Genomic DNA, 22958 nt, shown 5'->3' with positions numbered 1-22958 from the left:
TAAGGGACCACAAGTACCATGTAATCAACAATAAAGTTTCTAACCTTTATGATAATCTCGAGTTCCTGCATGAGAAACAAAAGGCGAGGAACGAGAAAGTTGATGAGTTTATAAAGAAGGATGGTACGTTAAGGATGTGCATTGATTACCGCGAACTTAACAAGCTTACTATCAAGAACCGTTATCCGTTGCCACGTATTGATGATCTATTCGACCAACTTCAAGGGTCAAGTGTTTATTCAAAGATTGATTTGAGGTCCGGATATCACCAACTTAGAGTCAAGGAATCTGATATTCCTAAGACTGCTTTTCACACTCGTTATGGGCACTATGAATTCTGTGTCATGCCTTTTGGTTTGACCAATGCTATTGCCATTTTCATGGATCTCATGAACCGTGTCTGCAAACCTTATCTCGATAAATTCGTCATTGTTTTCATTGATGACATTTTGATCTACTCCAAGAGTGAGAAGGAACATGAGCAACATCTGCGCGTGATTCTTGAACTATTACGAAAGAAACAACTCTACGCTAAGTTTTCTAAGTGTGAGTTTTGGCTCAAAACCGTACAATTCCTCGGATACGTTGTTGATAGTAATGGAATACATGTCGATCCAGCTAAGATTACCGCTATCCAGAACTGGGAGATACCAAAGACTGCGAAGCATATTCGTCAATTTTTGGGACTTACCGGTTATTATCGGAGATTCATAAAGGATTTTTCCCTTCTTGCCAAACCTCTTACGAAGCTAACTTAAAAAGTGAAGAAGTTTGAGTGGTCCGAAGAACAGGAATCTGCTTTCAAGATTCTGAAAGAGAAGTTGACCACAGCCCCGATTCTATCTTTACCTGAAGGTACTGACGATTTTGTTGTTTACTGCGATGCCTCAAAGCAAGGCTTTGGTTGCGTTTTAATGCAACGTGAAAAGGTTATTGCCTACGTATCTAGACAGTTGAAGAAACACGAGGAGAACTATACCACACATGACCTTGAGTTAGGTGCCGTGGTATTTGCATTAAAGATATGGAGACATTATCTATATGGTAGCCAGTTTACGGTGTACACTGACCATAAAAGTCTTCGACACATCTTTGATCAAAAACAGCTGAATATGAGGCAAAGCCGATGGCTCGAGTTATTGAACGATTATGACTGTAAGATGGAATATCATCATGGCAAGGCAAACGTAGTTGCCGATGCCCTTAATCGAAAAGATGATGTTAAACGTGTTCGTGCCTTAAACCTGAAAATCAAATCAAATCTTATATCACGAATCTGCGAAGCTCAACTGGAAGCTATTAAACCAACACTTATCGAAGGTGAAGGACCTATCGGTTTCGAGAACCAACTCTAAGTGAAAGCTAATGGTACACGGTACTTTGGAAACAGAATTTGGGTTCCTCGCTTTGGTAATCTCCGTGAACTAGTCTTGGATGAAGCGCATAAGACTAGGTATTCTATTCATCCGGGTTCCAGTAAGATGTACCACGATGTGAAGGAATTCTACTGGTGGCCTAATATGAAAGCCGACATTGCTACTTATGTTAGTAAGTGTCTCACTTGTTTGAAAGTCAAGGCTGAACATCAAAAGCCTTCTGGTCTGTTGACACAACCCGATATTCCGCAGTGGAAGTGGGAATGTATCGCTATGGACTTTATTACTAAATTGCCCAAGTCTTCTAGTGGCAATGATACTATATGGGTCATAGTAGACCGTCTTACTAAATCTGCTCATTTCTTACCGATCAAGGAGACCGACAAGATGGAGAGATTGTCACAACTGTATATCAAAGAAATTGTCTCTCGTCAAGGTGTTCCTATATCAATCATATCCGATCGCGACAGTAGATTCACTTCCAGATTCTGGAAATCCTTACAATCTGCTCTTGGAACTCAACTCGACATGAGTACTGTTTATCATCCGCAAACCGATGGTCAAAGTGAACGAACCATTCAAACATTGGAAGATATGCTTCGCGCTTGTGTTATCGACTTCGGCAAAGGCTGGGATAGACATTTGCCTTTGGTTGAATTCTCTTACAATAATAGTTACCACTCAAGTATTAAGGCTGCACCTTTTGAGGCCTTATACGGACGAAAATGTAGATCCCCACTGTGCTGGGATGAATTAGAGGACAGACAGTTAACTGGTCCTGAAATCATACACGAGACAACCGAAAAGATAGTTCAGATTAAGAAACGAATAGAAACTGCCCGCAGCCGACAGAAAAGCTATGCTAATAAAGGTCGGAAAGATTTGGAATTCCAAGTTGATGACAAAGTCATGTTGAAAGTATCCCCTTGGAAAGGCGTCGTTCGTTTTGGTAAACGAAGCAAACTAAGTCCGCGTTTTGTTGGACCCTTCAAGATTACTGAAAGGATCGGACCCGTGGCTTATCGATTAGAATTACCTGCTAAACTTAGCAGCGTACACAACGTATTTCATGTCTCGAATCTTAAAAAGTGTCTCGCTGATGACACTCTCGTTATTCCTTTGGATGACATTCGCATTGATGATAAAATGCACTTCATAGAGGAACCCGTAGAAGTCATGGACCGATCTGCTAAACGCTTAAAACAAAGCACCATACCTATTGTTAAGATCCGTTGGAATTCACGACGTGGCCCCGAGTATACCTGGGAACGTGAAGACCAAATGAAACAGAAATATCCCCATCTCTTCTCAACCGCTGATGCATCCGAGAAGTCTACCTAAAACTTCGGGACGAAGTTTTTATTAACGGGGAGGTACTGTAACAACCCTCACTTTTTGACTTCTAAATTACTGAATTAACCCTAGGGTTATATGTCTGACTATATGTATTAAGGGTTGTTATATACAATTAAATATTGACCGAATAGTAATTTTTAGTCAACAATGTACGCTTAAATAAATAATATATTATTAATTTATATAATTTGACATAATTTAACTAAGTATATAAACTTTGTATCACTTTTATTATTTAGTTAATGTATTATATATTTAACTATATAATAAATCCAATTATATATAAATGTAATAATATTTACAAACTTACTAAAACTATAGTTTAATAATTAAAATCATAATTATTATTAAAAATATAAAATACCGAATTATTTATTATTTTTATGCAAAATTTGTATTTATTAATTAAATAAATCAAAAATAAAAAAAATAAAAATATAATATTATTGACAAATATTCTTGGAAAAGCATTAAATCAGTTTGTTTATTTATATAAAAAAAATCCTTAAAATAAATGAAAATAAATAAATAAATAAATAAATTACTTTTTAATTAAAAATTGTAATAGAAAACTACTTTTATTATTTTATTTTGTGCATTATCCCATGACCTAACATTTAATATTTTTTAATTTTAAAATCCCATTAAGAATTAAAATATTTCTTTTTATTTTAATTATTTTATTCTTTTTACCTAATTTTTTCAAGTATAAATACTCCTCATTTCTCATTCAAACTTACACCAAAATTTCTCTCATTCTCTCTTTGAAGAATTACTACTAGTAAGTATTCTTTTCTTACTTTTTATTTTTTTTTACTTTTTACTTTTTACTTTTTACTTCGGTTATTATTTTTACCGAAACATGTAAATAATGTTATAAATTATATGCAATTAAAAATAAAATAAATAACATGTATACACTATTACTATTACTAGCACCTATTGATAGTGTTCCAAATGAACATATATTTAGTAGCAATATCGTTCCAATATGTAATGTTTTTAAATGTAATTTCCTTATTTTTAGTTGTAATAGTTAAATAAATAAGTGCGAAGACGAAAGACGCAAATCGCTCGAAAATGAAGATTTAAAGACAAAAACGAAGATTTGAAAGACCAAAACGTCCAAAAAGCTCAAATGTACAAGATACAATTCAAAAGGTTCAATTTATTGATGAAGAACGTCTAAAAATGACAAGAGTACAAGTTACAAAACGCAAAGTACAAGATATCTCAGCGTACGCAAGGACGTTCGAAAATCCGAAACTGGGACATGAACCAACTCTCAACGCTCGACGCAACGGTGTAAAAATTACAAGTCAACTATGCACAAGAATAAAATATAATATTTAAATAATTCATAATAAGAATAATATTAAATAATAAAAAGTTGTTAATTGAGCATAGTTCAGGGGTCGTAAATGAAAATTTGAATTCTAATTTGCCTATAAAACGAACGATATGTTCGATGAATTAGGGAGAGATTTTTTACGATCTTTTTCTTTCTTTCTATCTTTTTCTTATTTTTCTATATCAAATATCAATATCTATATTCTATATCTCTATCATAATGTTAATGTAATAAGATATAACAATAATCTTAATTTTAAATTTAAATTATGATAATAATAAGATTTATGATAGAGATCGTTTGAGTGTGTAAGTCGAAATTCTGTCCGTGTAACGCTACGCTATTTTTAATCATTGTAAGTTATGTTCAACCTTTTTACATTAATGTCTCGTAGCTAAGTCGTTATTATGCTTATTTAAAATGAAGTACTCATGATGTTGGGCTAATTACTAAAATTGGGTTATTGAACTTTGTACCATAATTAAGGTTTGGGCAAAAGACCGACACTTGTGGAAATTGGACTATTGACTATTAATAGATGGGGGGTATTGTCTAATTGAGTGACAACTCATTGGAGTCTGTCGAACCTATCTTCAAATTAATTAACCTAATAATTAATAATGATTATGGTTGTCCTATTTAGTGACGTTCATATGGAATCTGTTATAATCATTTAATTAATCAATTGGGTTGGGTAATTGATTATTCATTCTGATCAAGTGGATGAATTAATATTCATAAACTAATTAAAACAGGGGTGGATTACATACAGTGATAACTGGTGTAATTGTTGACAGAAGTGATAACTGCGTCACAGTTTAAATCCTTAATCAGTTGGAATATTTGACTTCGGGTATAAGGGTAATTTGACGAGGATACTCGCACTTTATATTTATGACCGATGGACTATTATGGACAAAAACCAGATAGACGTATCAAATAAACCAGGACAAAGGACAATTAACCCATGGTAATAAATTAAAATCAACACGTCAAACATCATGATTACGGAAGTTTAAATAAGCATAATTCTTTTATTATATTTCTCATCGTATCTTTATTTACTGTCATTTTATTACTCGCAATTTTATTTTCTGTCATTTTATTTATCGCAATTTATTTTACGCACTTTAATTTTTGTCATTTATTTTTACGCTTAAAATCGACAAACCGGTCATTAAACGGTAAAACCCCCATTTTATAATAATACTACTACTTATTTATATATATATTTTTACAAATAAACTTAATAATATAGCGTTAACTTCACCAGCTCCCTGTGGAACGAACCGGACTTACTAAAAACTACACTACTCTACGATTAGGTACACTGCCTATAGTGTTGTAGCAAGGTTTAGGTATATCCCATCCGTAAATTAATAAAACTTGTGTCATATTTTGTAGTATTTTGTATTAAAAATAATACTATTTCGTACCCTCACGCTACCACATCAAGTTTTTGGCGCCGCTGCCGGGGAGCGCTAAAACGCTATATTTTTAATTATAATAATATTGAAATAAAATATAATAATATAATAATATTGAAATAGAATATAATAATATAATAATATTGAAATAGAATATAATAATATAAAAATATTTAAGAATCTTTACGTAAATTTTTAAAAAAAAAAGTCGTATTTATTAAATACTTCAGGGGTATATTATGTAACTTATAATTAATAATTGCTATCATGTCGCTTTCATGTGAATAGTAAATTAATTAATTTATTTTCATTTACTATTCATGAATAGTAAATGAATTAAAAAAAAAAAGTTTTAAAAAAAAAATTATAATTATAAAAAAAAGTATTAATTTGTAAAAAAAAAAAAAAAAAAAATTTGAAAAAAAAAAAAAAAAAATAAAAAAAAAAAAAAACGTAAAAAAAAAAAAAAAAAAAAAAACGTAAAAAAAAAAAAAAAAAAAAAAAAAAAAAAAAAAAAAAAAAAAAAAAAAAAAAATTTATTAAAAAAAATATATATATTTTTAAAATTTTGTCTATAAAAAAAAATGTTTTTTTTTAGTTTTATTACCTTTAGATTTTTAGACTATAGTCGCAACTTTTAGTATTAAGTTTAGTTTTGCCATAGTTATTTTTACTTCTAGAATTTTTAGGCTTTGCCGTAAAATCCCTTAAGTGCTTATTCCTTAGACTAAGTTTTAGGTGCTTTAGAATTTTACGACGCCGTATTTCGCACTACTTTCTTATTTTTATTTTTCGACGCCTATTTTTCGACCTTTTATTTTTCGACATTTTTCGACGCGCAATCTATTTCTTTCTTATTTCTCGCCATTCTAGTTTTTAGGACTTAGAATTTTTTTCTACTTCTTCTCTAAATTTCTTAAAATTACGAAAATTTATTTTAAGTGGTTAAATTGATAGACATCAAAATTTTCTGGTTCGTAGTAATAGTTGGATTTGTACGTGGACCGGGTTATTGGAGCCAAACAGTACTCAATTATATTGAGACCAAACGAATCCTGCCCCTCTGCTGCATCTTTTGGCTATTCGAAACGTGGGCAAAATCAGAAAAGTCTATTGGTTGGATAACTTATTATAATTTTTCTTTCCTTTTTAAAACTAATAGGATATTCAGTGAATGCACCGAGCAAGACGTTTACCACCTTTTGTACGTTCACCACCTGTAACTCGATCAAGACATCTAGCAAATATTGTCGCCGTTGATTTTTCTTTAGAATCGTCATCTAGTCGAACAAGAACTCCAACTCAAATTTCCGATAATCCATCTTTTGAACCCGACTTCACAATTAAGAACCCGGAGCATATTCAAGGACAATTCCAAGATCCTGAACCACTAATTATTCCTCCTGAACCACAAACCGTTAAATCAGAATCCTCTAGTGATTCGTATTCAACAAATTCAATTATGGAAGTAACGGAACCTCTAAGTATGGAAGACCGAATGAGAGCTAAACGCACTGGCCAAGGTCACGCCATTATTAAGCCAGAAGTTAATGCGCCAGATTATGAAATCAAAGGACAAATTCTACACATGGTAACTAACCAATGCCAATTCAGTGGTGCACCGAATGAAGATCCTAACGAACACCTTCGTACGTTTAAAAGAATTTGTACACTATTCAAAATCCGAGAAGTGGAAGATGAGCAGATCTATCTCATGTTGTTTCCCTGGACTTTAAAGGGAGAAGCCAAAGATTGGTTAGAATCGTTACCTGAAGGGGCGATTGACACATGGGATGTTTTAGTTGAGAAATTTCTTAAAAGATTCTTTCCGGCATCTAAAGCCGTGAGACTTCAAGGAGAAATTGTTACGTTCGCGCAAAATCCAAATGAAACATTATATGAGGCGTGGACAAGATTCGGAAGGATGTTGAGAGGATGTCCTCAACACGGATTAGATACTTTTCAAATAGTACAAATCTTCTATAAAGGCGTAGACATCGCCACACGAAAAGACATCGACATAACCGCTGGTGGATCCATTATGAAGAAAACCGCAACTGAAGCTTACAAAATTATTGATAACACAGCCTCCCACTCGCATGAGTGGCACCAAGAAAAAGATATCTTTCGATCATCTAAAGCGGCTAGAGCCGATTCTAGCCCTGACTTTGATTCCGTTTCCGCAAAAATAGATGCTTTCGAAAGACGAATGGAAAAGATGAATAAAGATATTCACGCAATACGAATCAGTTGTGAGCAATGCGGTGGACCACACTTATTGAAAGATTGTCACATTGAACCAACGATGGAACAACGAGAGAATGTTTCCTATATGAACCAAAGGCCGGGAAATAATTATCAAAATAATTATCAACCGCCAAGGCCAAACTTCAATCGAAATCAAAACATTCTTTACAATCCAAAAGGACCCGACAATAACTCGTATAACCAACAAGGTCCGAATAACCAACCAACTCAAAACAACACTTTCAATCAACAAAGACCTAGCTTGTATAAACCACCACAACAACCCGAAGAGAAAAAGCCAAATCTAGAAGAAATGATGGCAAAGCTGATTGAATCTCAAACACAATTCATTACATCTCAAACCCAAACGAACGAGAGGTTTGATCAGTCATTAAGAACTCAACAAGCTTCCATTTTGAATCTAGAAAAACACGTAGGTACTCTTGCTAGCATGATGAGTGAGAGGGAACAAGGAAAGCTACCGAGTAATACTGAAGTAAATCCTCGGAATGAGAATGTTAATATGGTGTCAACGAATTCTGAAAAACCAGCATCAGAAGATGGGAGGGTTTTAGATGAGAGTAACAATGAAGAAGTTACACCACCACCACCCGAGTATGTAAAGCCAGTGGTGGCACCATACAAACCACCCATCCCGTTTCCAAGAAAAGGAGTTGAGTATGAGCAAGTGATAGGTAATAAAGATTGTGATACCTCTGGAAAGAAGAAGAAGAAAAAGAATAAGAAAGTGCAAGAAACAAAAGCCGTAAATATAAACCCGGTGAAGACAGTTCCACCAAAACCTCCACCTAGGGTAGGTGATCCGGGTGAATTTATTGTTCCTTGTCTACTTAGTGATTGTGTCATGTATGATGCACTAGCAGATTTAGGTGCGAGTGTAAGTGTTATGCCTCTTTCCTTATATAAGAGATTAGGTGTAGGTAAGTTAAGTCCAACGGATATGAGTGTTCGACTCTTTGATCAAACCATTAAGCACCCAGTTGGAATTGCTGACAACCTACCCGTTCAAGTAGGCAATTTAACCTTTCTAGTCGAATTTATTGTCATTGACATAGAAGAGGACCCAAACATTCCTCTAATTTTAGGTCGGCCATTCTTAGCGTCCACCGGGGCGTTATTTGATGTAGGAAATGGAAGAATGACACTTAAAAGTGGTAACAAATCTATCACCTTTATGATTCGAAAGTCTAAATCTCCACCAACTAAAACCGTTGAACCAGTAAAAACGATTGGTAATAACCATGTTGTTTTACCAACTCCAACGGTAGTGCTTAGCAATAATAAAACGCCTAAGTGTGGGGAAAATGAAGTAAAATCTAATGATGACTTGATAATAAAGAACCCCGTTGTTGATACGAAATTAAATGACCCCGTTATTAACAGTTCAATGAAGAAACTTTTTAAACGGGCTATCGATGCTAGAAGTAAGGGGAACTTTAAGTTATGTAACCGGTTAGTATCCAATCTGTCGCCTAAAGAAAAGGCGAAACTAGTTGAATTTTGGGATATTACGGAAGAAGCCGGGCACTGGCTTAAAGAAAAAGTCACAGATAGGCAAGTTGATTATGGACCAAAAGAAATTGACGATGAAGTTAATCACAATTTCGACACCACAGCTACCTAAGTGTGGGGAGATTCAAATGTTCTAAGAAAATGTTATCTAGAGTTAGTTGTTCTGTTCTCGTGTAGTTCCGAGAATGGAATCCGATTGGTCTTTTCCGCTAGCAGACACTAAAGAACTAGTTTTCTCCCCCCATTCTGAATTTTTGTTTTTTTTTAGATTTTATATGAAATTAATATGCTTTTAAGTTTTGTGTGATATTTAAAAACAAAATTTACTTTATTTCATTAAGTTGAAAAAAAAAAAAAAAAAAAAAAAAAAAAAAAAAAATGATTTATAAAATTCGTCGTAAGTTGAAGACTAGGTCATAGAGCCGAAATTGCTTTACCCGAGGGTGGGACGGCAAATTTTGTTATCATTATTTTTAATTTTATTGATCTAAAGTATGCCAAAAAGATATTAGACTTTATAAATTTTTGAACGTGGGGTAATATACCCAACTTCAAAAATATGTATATATATGTTTGTATTTTATATTATGTACAAAACAGGGTAGAACAACGCACTTTCAAAGACTAACATCAAGTTCAGCAATAGCTACTGATTTTGACGACAAGAAGCAAAATATCAAATGTGATGTAAAATAATATTCTTACAAACTGGGTATTTTTAATCACTTTTCTACACTAATCACCCTCATGAATTTATAATTATAGTCTAATTTCATGCAAATGAGGGCATTGCATGATCTCAAGTGTGGGGAAGGGTTATAAATTCTCTCGGGTTTGCACTTAGTTTATTTGCCAAATTTTGTGAAAATTTGAAAAATTTTCAACTAAATGAATTTAAAATCATGTTTATACATATTTATGAACGGTGAAAACTAGGTGATAATACCGAAATTATCGTTACCTCGGAAAGGACATAAATTGAGAAACACCCTAAAACGCTTGAATTCATTTAAAATGAAATAAAAGAAAATAAAAAGGCAAAGAAAGAAACTAAGTGTGGGAAGAATGTACCAAGTTATTCAATTTAAAACATATATCACATATTTTTGTACAAGATTATTGCAGGTACTTTTGCTTTGGACGATACTAATCAGTTTTACCCGGTTTACTGTAATACATTTGAAAGAAAGATGGATCTACACGATGAATCAATTCCATCATTAAAAGGAAGTAAAGTCTTCCGAAAAAGACACGCGCTTCTTGATTTAGGTCATGAAGTTGTCGTCCAGACCAGCTGTAGGTTGACGAAAAATCTAGAAAAGTCATCTCTAAAATCAGCAGGAAATCCACGGACCTCAGCATTAAACAGGGTCGCCAAGTGGTCAGATTTATCCTAACCATGAGAAGGATTTATCTCGTACAATGGGGAGGCACCGTGCAAATTAGCTTGATAAGACTAATGAATCAGATCCCCAGAAAAGGATAATCTCCTTAAAGATTAAAAATCAGCTTTTAAGACTGATAATACTCAATCCTAGAGATTGACCTTAAAGATTGAGAATTCAAACTCATGGAATTCAATGATATCTAAACTCGAGCTTGAACGAGAAAATATTTTGATCAAAAATACAAACCGATTTGTTTTCTGAAAACCCATTTTCAATACGTTCATTACCATTGAACGTAAAATCCTAGGAATTCACCTGGAATTCATTAGGTCACCTGAACCAAATCGGGTGTCAACCGTAAGAACGGTGGTTGCATAGCATGGTCGGAGACAGGACCTTGTGCCAGACCGAAAAATCATAGGATGATCTTTACTATCGCTCCTACCAAGGATAGTTCTAGCATCCGACACGTTAAAAGACCATAATCATCTGCATGTCACGGGACATTGCCTTAACAGTTTCTTGTTCATCGCTTTCCTTTACAACCGGACGGTAGTTTGCCGAAAGGTAATATACGGGACAAGTAAACTGGACGTGTTGCTTTCCTAATACAAGGTTAGCAAGTGGGTAACACAAAACCACAAGTGTTGAGCTAAAATTTTCAAATCTGAAACCCACACAACCCACAAAAATATTTTGCAAACACCGGTGAAGGGTTATTCCGGAAAACTTATCTAGGGTAAAAGCTAGATTAAATTTTCAAAAAGATCAAATGTTTTCATAAAGATCCAATTTCCTTAAGGATCTACATTTTAATAGTCATGTGGGACTGTAAACCACCTTTCAAATGTGCACTTTGCTTTGGAAACCGAAAGTAAATCGGCTATTTGATTGCAAGTGTCGTTGACCTAAACCCGAGGCAACTGTGGATGACACACCCACCTTTAACCATCATTACTGTCATTGTTTATACCGCTATATCAAAATCACTGATGTACAAAATGTGATGAATAAAAAAGTGATTCATGTATGTTTTTATTTCAAGTTCTGTATTGCTTGAGGACAAGCAACGCTCAAGTGTGGGGATATTTGATAGTGTTCCAAATGAACATATATTTAGTAGCAATATCGTTCCAATATGTAATGTTTTTAAATGTAATTTCCTTATTTTTAGTTGTAATAGTTAAATAAATAAGTGCGAAGACGAAAGACGCAAATCGCTCGAAAATGAAGATTTAAAGACAAAAACGAAGATTTGAAAGACCAAAACGTCCAAAAAGCTCAAATGTACAAGATACAATTCAAAAGGTTCAATTTATTGATGAAGAACGTCTAAAAATGACAAGAGTACAAGTTACAAAACGCAAAGTACAAGATATCTCAGCGTACGCAAGGACGTTCGAAAATCCGAAACTGGGACATGAACCAACTCTCAACGCTCGACGCAACGGTGTAAAAATTACAAGTCAACTATGCACAAGAATAAAATATAATATTTAAATAATTCATAATAAGAATAATATTAAATAATAAAAAGTTGTTAATTGAGCATAGTTCAGGGGTCGTAAATGAAAATTTGAATTCTAATTTGCCTATAAAACGAACGATATGTTCGATGAATTAGGGAGAGATTTTTTACGATCTTTTTCTTTCTTTCTATCTTTTTCTTATTTTTCTATATCAAATATCAATATCTATATTCTATATCTCTATCATAATGTTAATGTAATAAGATATAACAATAATCTTAATTTTAAATTTAAATTATGATAATAATAAGATTTATGATAGAGATCGTTTGAGTGTGTAAGTCGAAATTCTGTCCGTGTAACGCTACGCTATTTTTAATCATTGTAAGTTATGTTCAACCTTTTTACATTAATGTCTCGTAGCTAAGTCGTTATTATGCTTATTTAAAATGAAGTACTCATGATGTTGGGCTAATTACTAAAATTGGGTTATTGAACTTTGTACCATAATTAAGGTTTGGGCAAAAGACCGACACTTGTGGAAATTGGACTATTGACTATTAATAGATGGGGGGTATTGTCTAATTGAGTGACAACTCATTGGAGTCTGTCGAACCTATCTTCAAATTAATTAACCTAATAATTAATAATGATTATGGTTGTCCTATTTAGTGACGTTCATATGGAATCTGTTATAATCATTTAATTAATCAATTGGGTTGGGTAATTGATTATTCATTCTGATCAAGTGGATGAATTAATATTCATAAACTAATTAAAACAGGGGTGGATTACATACAGTGATAACTGGTGTAATTGTTGACAGAAGTGATAACTGCGTCACAGTTTAAATCCTTAATCAGTTGGAATATTTGACTTCGGGTATAAGGGTAATTTGACGAGGATACTCGCACTTTATATTTATGACCGATGGACTATTATGGACAAAAACCAGATAGACGTATCAAATAAACCAGGACAAAGGACAATTAACCCATGGTAATAAATTAAAATCAACACGTCAAACATCATGATTACGGAAGTTTAAATAAGCATAATTCTTTTATTATATTTCTCATCGTATCTTTATTTACTGTCATTTTATTACTCGCAATTTTATTTTCTGTCATTTTATTTATCGCAATTTATTTTACGCACTTTAATTTTTGTCATTTATTTTTACGCTTAAAATCGACAAACCGGTCATTAAACGGTAAAACCCCCATTTTATAATAATACTACTACTTATTTATATATATATTTTTACAAATAAACTTAATAATATAGCGTTAACTTCACCAGCTCCCTGTGGAACGAACCGGACTTACTAAAAACTACACTACTCTACGATTAGGTACACTGCCTATAGTGTTGTAGCAAGGTTTAGGTATATCCCATCCGTAAATTAATAAAACTTGTGTCATATTTTGTAGTATTTTGTATTAAAAATAATACTATTTCGTACCCTCACGCTACCACATCACCTATAACCTACTACTTATATTGTAACTTAAAAACATTTTGAGATATGTATTAGAGATGTATAGATCTTCGAACTTTCTTGACGAATGGTTTCTATGAGATTCTAGGCAGAGGGTTTGGATTTCCGATTTAAAAGGTCCTATGGCTCAAGCCCCTAGATCTAAATTAGCCATTCGAAGGGAAAGGGGTGATTGGAAGCTTATCTAATACGGCAAGTATCCTAAAATGGAAAACACTGATAAAAGTAGAAACTCTCTAGTCATAGAAACTTAGTAAAATAAGAAACTTTCTAAAAATGGAAACTTTATAAAAATAGTAACTTACTAGGAATAGAAACTTAGTAAAACAAACTATACTTAAACACATACTTAAACTTAAACATGGGCAAAACACTTAACTACTCTTAAATGTCAATAGGTTGACTTTCCTGCTCACTCGTTCAACTCTTTACTCCGAGGAATAACACTCTCTCTACTTACTAAGGTGAATTCATAGCCCCTCTTTAATTGCTAGCAAACTTACTTACTTTTACTTGGGGTGAGACACATGCTGTTTTTACTTTTTACACTTTAGACACAAGTACCAAACTGTTAAACTATGCTATACCCGGCTATGTCCGACTAAGTCCCTACAGTGATATTTTTAATTGCTGCGGCATGCTTAATTATTGGGGGTAGGCCTATCGAGAGTAACGTCCCCGATACATTTGACCAAGTCATTGTATTACTTAATAATGAAATTAAACCGACAAGGATAGACACAACTTGTCATGGGGCAAACTTGAACGTTTAGTCTAAATATCACGCATTGGCATAACTTTTTGATCCTGCGGGAGATTAACTTTACAAACTAAATCTTGTGGTCTAAAACAACGACAAACTTTTTGTTAAACCTATGAACTTCACTCAACCTTTTTGGTTGACAGTTTAGCATGTTTTGTCTCAGGTGCTGTTTAATTCAAGCTCTTATACTTACCGTTTATGTGATGCTACTTGGACATAGGATCAAGAGATATCGCATTTATTACTTCTGCATGTGAACATTTACGATATTGTTATTCCTATCATTGTAACGACATTTCATTTTTCGCTGCGTACTCATTAAAGTTAAATTCATCATTTAGTATTGTTCTCGTTTATTATAATATGTTGGTATGTTTTGATATTAGTGACGTTCCTTCCAGACCCTATTGGGAGGACGTTACAATTTTTGCTGGTTCAACGGTTTTGTTTGGTGGAGATTTAGACTTTCGACTCACAAAGGTGATCGATTTTTCATCATTACTAAGTGTCATTCTACCCTCTCTTACATCAAATAATTCCCCGGTGGACGCTAAAATTGGTCGACCTAAAATTAGAGGAATATTTGGGTCCTCTTTTATGTCAATGACAATAAATTCGACTAGAAAGGTTAAATTACCTACTTGAACGGGTAGGTTGTCAGTAATTCCAACTGGGTGCCTAATGGTTTGATCAAAGAGTCGAACACTCATTTCCGTTGGACTTAACTCACCTACACCTAATCTCTTATATAATGAAAGAGGCATAACACTCACACTTGCACCTAAATCTGCTAGTGCATCATACATGACACAATCACTAAGTAGACAAGGAACAATAAATTCACCCGGATCACCTAACCTGGGTGGAGGTTTTGGTGGAACTATCTTCACCGGGTTTATCTTTACGATTTTTGTTTCTTGCACTTTCTTATTCTTTTTCTTCTTTCCAGAGGTATCACAAACTTTATTACCTATTACTTGCTCATACTCAACTCCTTTTCTTGGAAACGGGATGGGTGGTCTGTATGGTGCCACCACTGGCTTTACATACTCAGGTGGTGGTGGTGTTGTAACTTCTTCATTGTTACTCACATCTAAAACCTTCCCATCTTCTGATGATGGTTTTTCAGAATTTGTTGACACCATATTAACATTCTCATTCCGAGAATTTACTTTAGTATCACTCGGTAGCTTTCCGTGTTCTCTCTTACTCATCATGCTAGCAAGAGTACCTACGTGTTTTTCTAGATTCAAAATGGAAGCTTGTTGAGTTCTTAATGACTGATCAAACCTCTCATTTGTTTGGGTTTGAGATGTTATAAATTGTGTTTGAGATTCCATTAGCTTTGCCATCATTTCTTCTAGATTTGGCTTTTTCTCTTCAATTTGTTGTGGTGGTTTATACAAGCTAGGTCTTTGTTGATTGAAAGTGTTGTTTTGAGTTGGTTGGTTATTCGAACTTTGTTGGTTATACGACTTATTGTTGGGTTCAGTTGGATTGTAAAGAATGTTTTGATTTCGATTGAAGTTTGGCCTTGGCGGTTGATAATTATTTTGATAATTATTTCCCGGCCTTTGGTTCATGTAGGAAACATTCTCTCGTTGTTCCATCATTTGCTCGATGTGACAATCTTTCGTTAAGTGTGGTCCACCGCATTGCTCACAACTGATTCGTATTGCGTGAATATCTTTATTCATTTTTTCCATTCGTCTCTCGAAAGCATCTATCTTTGCGGAAACGGAATCAAAGTCATGGCTAGAATCGACTCTAGCTACTTTAGATGAACGAAAAATATCTTTTTCCTGATGCTACTCATGCGAGTGGGAGGCTGTGTTATCAATAATTTTGTAAGCTTCAGTTGCGGTTTTCTTCATAATGGAACCACCAGCTGTTATGTCGATGTCTTTTCGTGTAGCAACGTCGCATCCTTGGTAGAATATTTGTACTATTTGATAAGTATCTAAACCGTGCTGCGGACATTCTCTCAACAACTTTCCAAATCTTGTCCACGCTTCATATAATGTTTCATTTGCCTTTTGTGTGAACGTAACAATTTCTCCTTGAAGTCTCACAGCTTTAGATGCTGGAAAGAATTGTTTAAGAAAATTTTCAACTAAGACATCCCATGTGTCAATCGCCCCTTCAGGTAACGATTCTAACCAATCTTTGGCTTCTCCCTTTAAAGTTCAGGGAAATAACATGAGATAGATCTGTTCATCCTCAACTTCTCTGATTTTAAATAGAGTACAAATCCTATTAAAGGTTCGAAGATGTTCGTTTGGATCTTCTTTTGGCGTACCACTATATTGGCATTGATTAGTTACCATGTGTAGGATTTGTCCTTTGATTTCATAATCTGGCGCATTAATGTCTGGCTTAATAATGGCGTGACCTTGGCCTGTGCGTGTGGCTCTCATTCGATCTTCCATACTTAGAAGTTCCATTATTTCCATATTTGAATTTGTTGAATCTGAATCACTAAAGGATTCTGATTTAATGGTTTCTTCCTCGACAATCTCTGGATGAGTGATTTGTGGTTCAGGAGGAATGATTAGTGGTTCAGGATCTCTGAATTGTCCCTGAATATCCTCCGGATTCTCAATTGTGAGGTCTGGTTCAAAAAATGGATTATCAGGAATTCGAATTGGAGTACTTGGTCGACTAGATGACGATTCTAAAGAAAAATCAACGGCGAAAATATTGGCTAGATGTCTTGATCGAGTTACAGGTGGTGAACGTATGAAAGGTGGTGAACGTTTTGCTCAGTGCATTCACTGAATATCCTATTAGTTATAAAAATAAAAATTATATAAGTTATCAAATTAATAGACTTTTCTGATTTTGCCCACGTTTCGAATAGCCAATAGATGCAGCAGGTAGCCAGGACCCTTTAAATCGGAAGCCCACAACTCGCCACTAACAAATCCAACTATTACTACGAACCAGAAAATTTTGGATGTCTATCAATTTAACCGCTTAAAATAATTTTTCGTTGAAATTTAAAGAAATTTTAGAGAAGAAATAGAAAAAAATCTAAGTCCTAAAAACTAGAGCGTCGAGAAATAAGAAAGAAAAAGAGCGCGTCGGAAAACGTCGAAAAATAAAAGATCGAAAAATAATAAAAAGAACGTAGTGCGTCAAAACTTAAAAGTCTGAAAACTAAGAATTAAAAGTTGCATCTAAAAGTATTAAAGCTTAAAAGAAATTCTATATTCAAAACGGCAATAACTTAAAAAGTACAAAAATTTATAAAACGGCGTCGCAAAATTTTAAAGCACCTAAATCTTAGTCTAAAGAAAAAGCACTTAAGGGATTTTACGGCAAATCCTAAAAATTTAGAAATATAAATAACTATGGCAAATACTAAATTTAAAACTAAGTACGTATGAAAAATACAAATTACGAATTAAACGATTAAAATATACAATTTATAAAAAGATATAGAAAGTGATAAAATTACTGATTTTTATAAAAATATTATTTTTATATTATTATTTTATAAAAGTATTAATTTATAATTTAATAAAACTAATTAAAACTAAAAATACAAAATAAAACTAAAAACTAAACTAATTAATATTATAATTAAACCCTAATTAATAATAATAATTTAATTAAAACCCTACGCGTAATTAATGTTGGGATCAGGCCTGTCAGACAGCCTCATGCGATCGCATGATCTTTATGTGTCTGGTCCATGCGATCGCATGGCTTCGGATACCAGGCCAGGTCTTGGGCTGCTACAGTGTAGTGGCCCGATTACAATTTTAATTATTTTTTTTCTGTTTTTAATTTATTTATATAAAATAAATAAAAACTTAATTTTTAAAAACTAAAATAGAAATAGAAAAACTTTTTATTTTAAACAAACTCTTAAAAAATGTATATATTTCGTTTTTCTTTTTATATTTTTGTATTTTTAATATTTAAAAACGTATTTTTACAAAAAGAAATTAAAACTTAATAAAAATCTTTTTTTATAGCGTTTCGCTTCGGCGTTCCCTGGCAGCGGCGCCAAAAACTTGATGTGTGCAGCGGTGTATACGAAATAGTTATTATTTTTATTATGAAATACGGCGAAATTACGATACAAATTACACAAGTTTTATTTATTTATAGAGTGGATATACCTAAACCTTGCTACAACACTATAGCCAGTGTACCTAATCGTAGAGTAGTGTAGTTTTTAGTAAGTCCGGTTCGTTCCACAGGGAGCTAGCTGAATTTAACGCTATATTTTTAACAACTATATTTATATAAAATATATATAATTATATATATTAATATTATTGTAAAAGGGGGTTTTTACCGTTTAATGACCGGTTTGTCGATTTTAAATAAAGCGTAAAGATAAATGACGATAATATAAATGACAGAATTTAAATTGCGATAAAGTAAATTGCAGTAATTAAAATGACAGTAAATAAAGGTACGATGAAATATGAAATAAAGGTATTATGCTTATTTAAACTTCCGTAATCATGATGTTCGACGTGTTGATTTTAATTTATTACCCGGGTTAATTGTCTTTTGTCCTGGTTTATTTGATACCTATCTGGTTTTTGTCCATAATAGTCCATCGGTCATAATTATAAAATGCTCGTCAAATTAACCTTATTCCCGAAGTCAAATATTCCAACTAATTAGGGATTCGAACTGTAACAAGGTTTTAATACTTTGTTTAATGATTACACCAGGTTATCGACTGCGTATAATCCAAAGTTTTATTACTTTGTTAACAATTACACTAATTATCCTTGTATGTAATCCACCTATGTTTTAATGAGATATGAATATTAATTTACCCACTTGATCAGAATGAATAATCAATTACCCAACCCGAATAATTAATTAAATGATCGTAAAAGATGTCGTATAAACGTCACTAAATAGGACATACATAACCATTTTAATAATTATTAGATTAACTAATTTGAAGATAGGTTCGACAGGTTCCAATGAGTTGTCGCTCAATTAGACAATACCCCTTATCTATTAATAGTCATAGTCCAATGTCCACAAGTGTCGGTCTTTTGTCCAAACCTTAATTATGGTACAAAATCTAATAACCCAATCTTAATTTTTAGTCTAACATCACGATTACTTTGGCTTAAATAAGAATAATAATAACTTAGTTACAAGACATTAAATTAAAAGGAAGAACATAGCTTACAGTGGTATTTAATCGAGTAGCGTTACACGGACAGAGTTCCGACTTTAAAACCCGTAAAACATTTCTTACATTAACCCAACTAAACCAAAATTTATTATTAATCTTAATTATAATTAAAATTAAAATTATATATATTACATAGAGAGAAAGAGATATTGAAAAAGGTATATAAATTCGTCCAAAAAATGCTGAATTTATAGAATGTGGCCTGCTACAGTAACTCATGCGATCGCATGAGATTTTAGTGCAAATCTCATGTACTCGCATGGGCTCATGCACTCGTATGGGTTTTATGCCTATTTCCCATGCGATCGCATGGCCGTCAGATCCAGCTCACATATTTTTTGTTTGCTAGTTTGTCGACGTTATTTAATATAATATATAATATATAAATAATTTATATAATTATTTAAATATTATATTATATTCTTGTGCATAGTTAACTTGTAATTTTAGCTCCGTTGCGTCGCGCGTTGATAGTTGGCTCAGGTCCCGGTTTCGGTTTTTCGAATGTCCTTTCGTATAATTTAATATCTTGTACTTTGCGTTTTGCTACTCGTACATTTGATTATAACTTGTACATTTGAGCTTTTTGGTCATTTACGTCTTCAAATCGTCATTTTCTTCTTTTGTCTTCGCACTTATTTATTTAAACGAATATTACATAAAAATAGAACAATTGCAACTAAAAGCTTTAGATATTGGAAGGATATTGATACTAAATATATGTTCATTTGGAGCACTATCATATAAACACAGATATATACATTTAATATAAACAGATATGTACGCCAATCCTTTCTTTCTGTTTAATCTGTCGAGTTAATTAGTATAGCCGGCGACTTCAATTCAAAAGCAAAATTCCAAAATCTGTTGAACATCAATCTCAATTAACAATAATCAAACACAGAATGATAGCAACTCTTTTTATTTTTTTTGTATTTCTTTCCTGTCCTTGTGATTCCCTCTGTCGAGCCAATTTAACTACAAAACAAGCTTAAAAGAACCAGATTACATTATTTAAACTCAATTATATTTTATAAAGTCTGTATTTCAATTCAATCAGTGAAAATAAAATAGAAGAGAGAAAAGAAGAGGCACGACACCCTGTTCGTTCAACTTTTTCACAAAAATTCGAATTCGATGTCAATTGCCAAAACTAAAAACGTAGAGTGGTTAGGAATCGTGTCTTTAAACTATCTGCAAGATTTGGGTTTCCAATTTTCTATATCGATCCTAAATTTCGCGAGTCAAAGTGTTGGTTTCAAAAAGTCAACAAATGTTCTTCAGCCGAATTCGAATTTGTTTTTAAGTTTTAAATGAAATTGATGACTCAGAAAGTTTCTATGATCAATTTAGAACTTTTGTTATGTAGAAAGTAGGATCCAAAACGGGCTAGAATTTAAAATCTCAATGTGAGCTCTTCAAAGTTTGTTTTCGAACAAACAGGTACTGCAGTTTAATTTTTCTTTGTTTCTATTAAACTCAAATCACCAACACCAAACGTATCTGTTTCTATTTTAATATCTAAACCCAATATATAAATTACAAGTATATATATATTTTTTTTTTTGGCCGTCGACTGCTGGGAAGAAGATGAAGGGATTAAAAGCATTAATAATACGAGTTAAATTATCCTGGGTCTGATATTAAGCAGAAAAATAAACATGGTCGAATGGTGGAGTGCTTGTCGGGTGAATGGGAGGTTGCAGGTTCGAGCCCCGTCTTGGGCAATTCATTTTAGAAAATCTCTTTTAAGGGTATATATTCTTGTATTATTATTATTAAAGTTAATATTATTATCATTATTATTAATATTATTAATATTATTATTATTATTATTATTATTATTATTATTATTATTATTATTATTATTATTATTATTATTATTATTGCTAGTGTTATTAGTATTGCTAGTGTTATTTGTTATTGTTAAAAATTGTTATTATTACTAATATTATTATCATTACTTAATGTTATTGTTATTATTATTACTAATGTTAACATATGTATTATTATTATTATAACTATGATCATCATTATTATTATCATTATATTGATCACTAAGATTATTAACTGTATTATTGCTATTAATGTTAAGTATTATCAATATTATCATTTTTACCATTACAAAAATTATTAGTATTACGATTACTAGCTTCAACAAGCAAATGATATATAGATATATATATATATATATATATATATATATATATATATATATATATATATATATATATATATATATATATATATATATATATATATATGTTCAATATACATAACTTAGCTATATTAATACTTTTATATACAAAATGAATACATTTTAGTAAATAATGAAAAATATATAAGTGAATAATATAAAAATTATATCACTAATAATAATATATATATGTACTCGATTATGAATATGTGTGTTAACACATATATGAATGATATAGGTTCGTGAATCTAAGGCCAACCTTGCATTGTTCAATATCGTCATATGTATTTTTATTACAAAATACAGTATTGTGAGTTCATTTGATTCCCTTTTACTCTTTACATTTTTGGGACTGAGAATACATGCGCTGTTTTTATAACTGCTTTATTAAATGCTTTTGAAATATAGTTTGAACTGCGAATACATGAAATGCTTTTATAAATGTTTGACGAGATAGACACAAGCAAAACATTCCTCGAATGAATTATTATGCAGACAGAAGTTCTGTGGATTATTATTGAATTAGTTGGACGTGATAATTGCCACTAATTGTTGTAAATATTTTCCCCTGATTATTATTGCTTGGTAACTTAAGAATTAGAATCGGGTATGGCCCTAATTCACGCGAATCCTAAAGGTAGCTACCGGGTTTAACACCCCCACCCATAATGTTCACTAGACGGAAGGGCTAGTGGGCGTGGTGTTTAGTACTTCGAAGTTTATATGATTATTATACAGACGAGATATTCTGTTTTGGGGATATTATTATGCGCATTATATGTTAAGGTTGGTTACCAAGCCAAGCTATGAAAGCAATGAAAAGTGAATGTTATGTATCGAGAGAATGATTTTTTTATACAGGTTATGTGTATGTTATTTTTGTGCACAAGATATGTGTACGGTTACTAAGATTTATGAAAGATAATTTCGTACATGAGAAAGGTGTATTGTATTTAAAAGATATCGCATGTACATTACAGATGGGTATAGGATTTAGGCCCATTTGTACCATGCAGGATTTAAATCTTGTGGTCTATCAAAATGATGAATTTTATTGTTTTATGATAAACCTATGAACTCACCGACCTTTTGGTTGACACTTGAAAGCATGTTTATTCTCAGGTATGAAAGAAATCTTCCGTTCTGCGTTTGCTCATATTAAAGATATTAC

This window comes from Rutidosis leptorrhynchoides, chromosome 3 (genome assembly GCF_046630445.1).
Source record: "Rutidosis leptorrhynchoides isolate AG116_Rl617_1_P2 chromosome 3, CSIRO_AGI_Rlap_v1, whole genome shotgun sequence".
Lineage (NCBI taxonomy): Eukaryota > Viridiplantae > Streptophyta > Magnoliopsida > Asterales > Asteraceae > Rutidosis > Rutidosis leptorrhynchoides.
The sequence above is the reverse complement of the archived record's forward strand: the minus strand, read 5'-3'. Positions refer to the sequence as shown.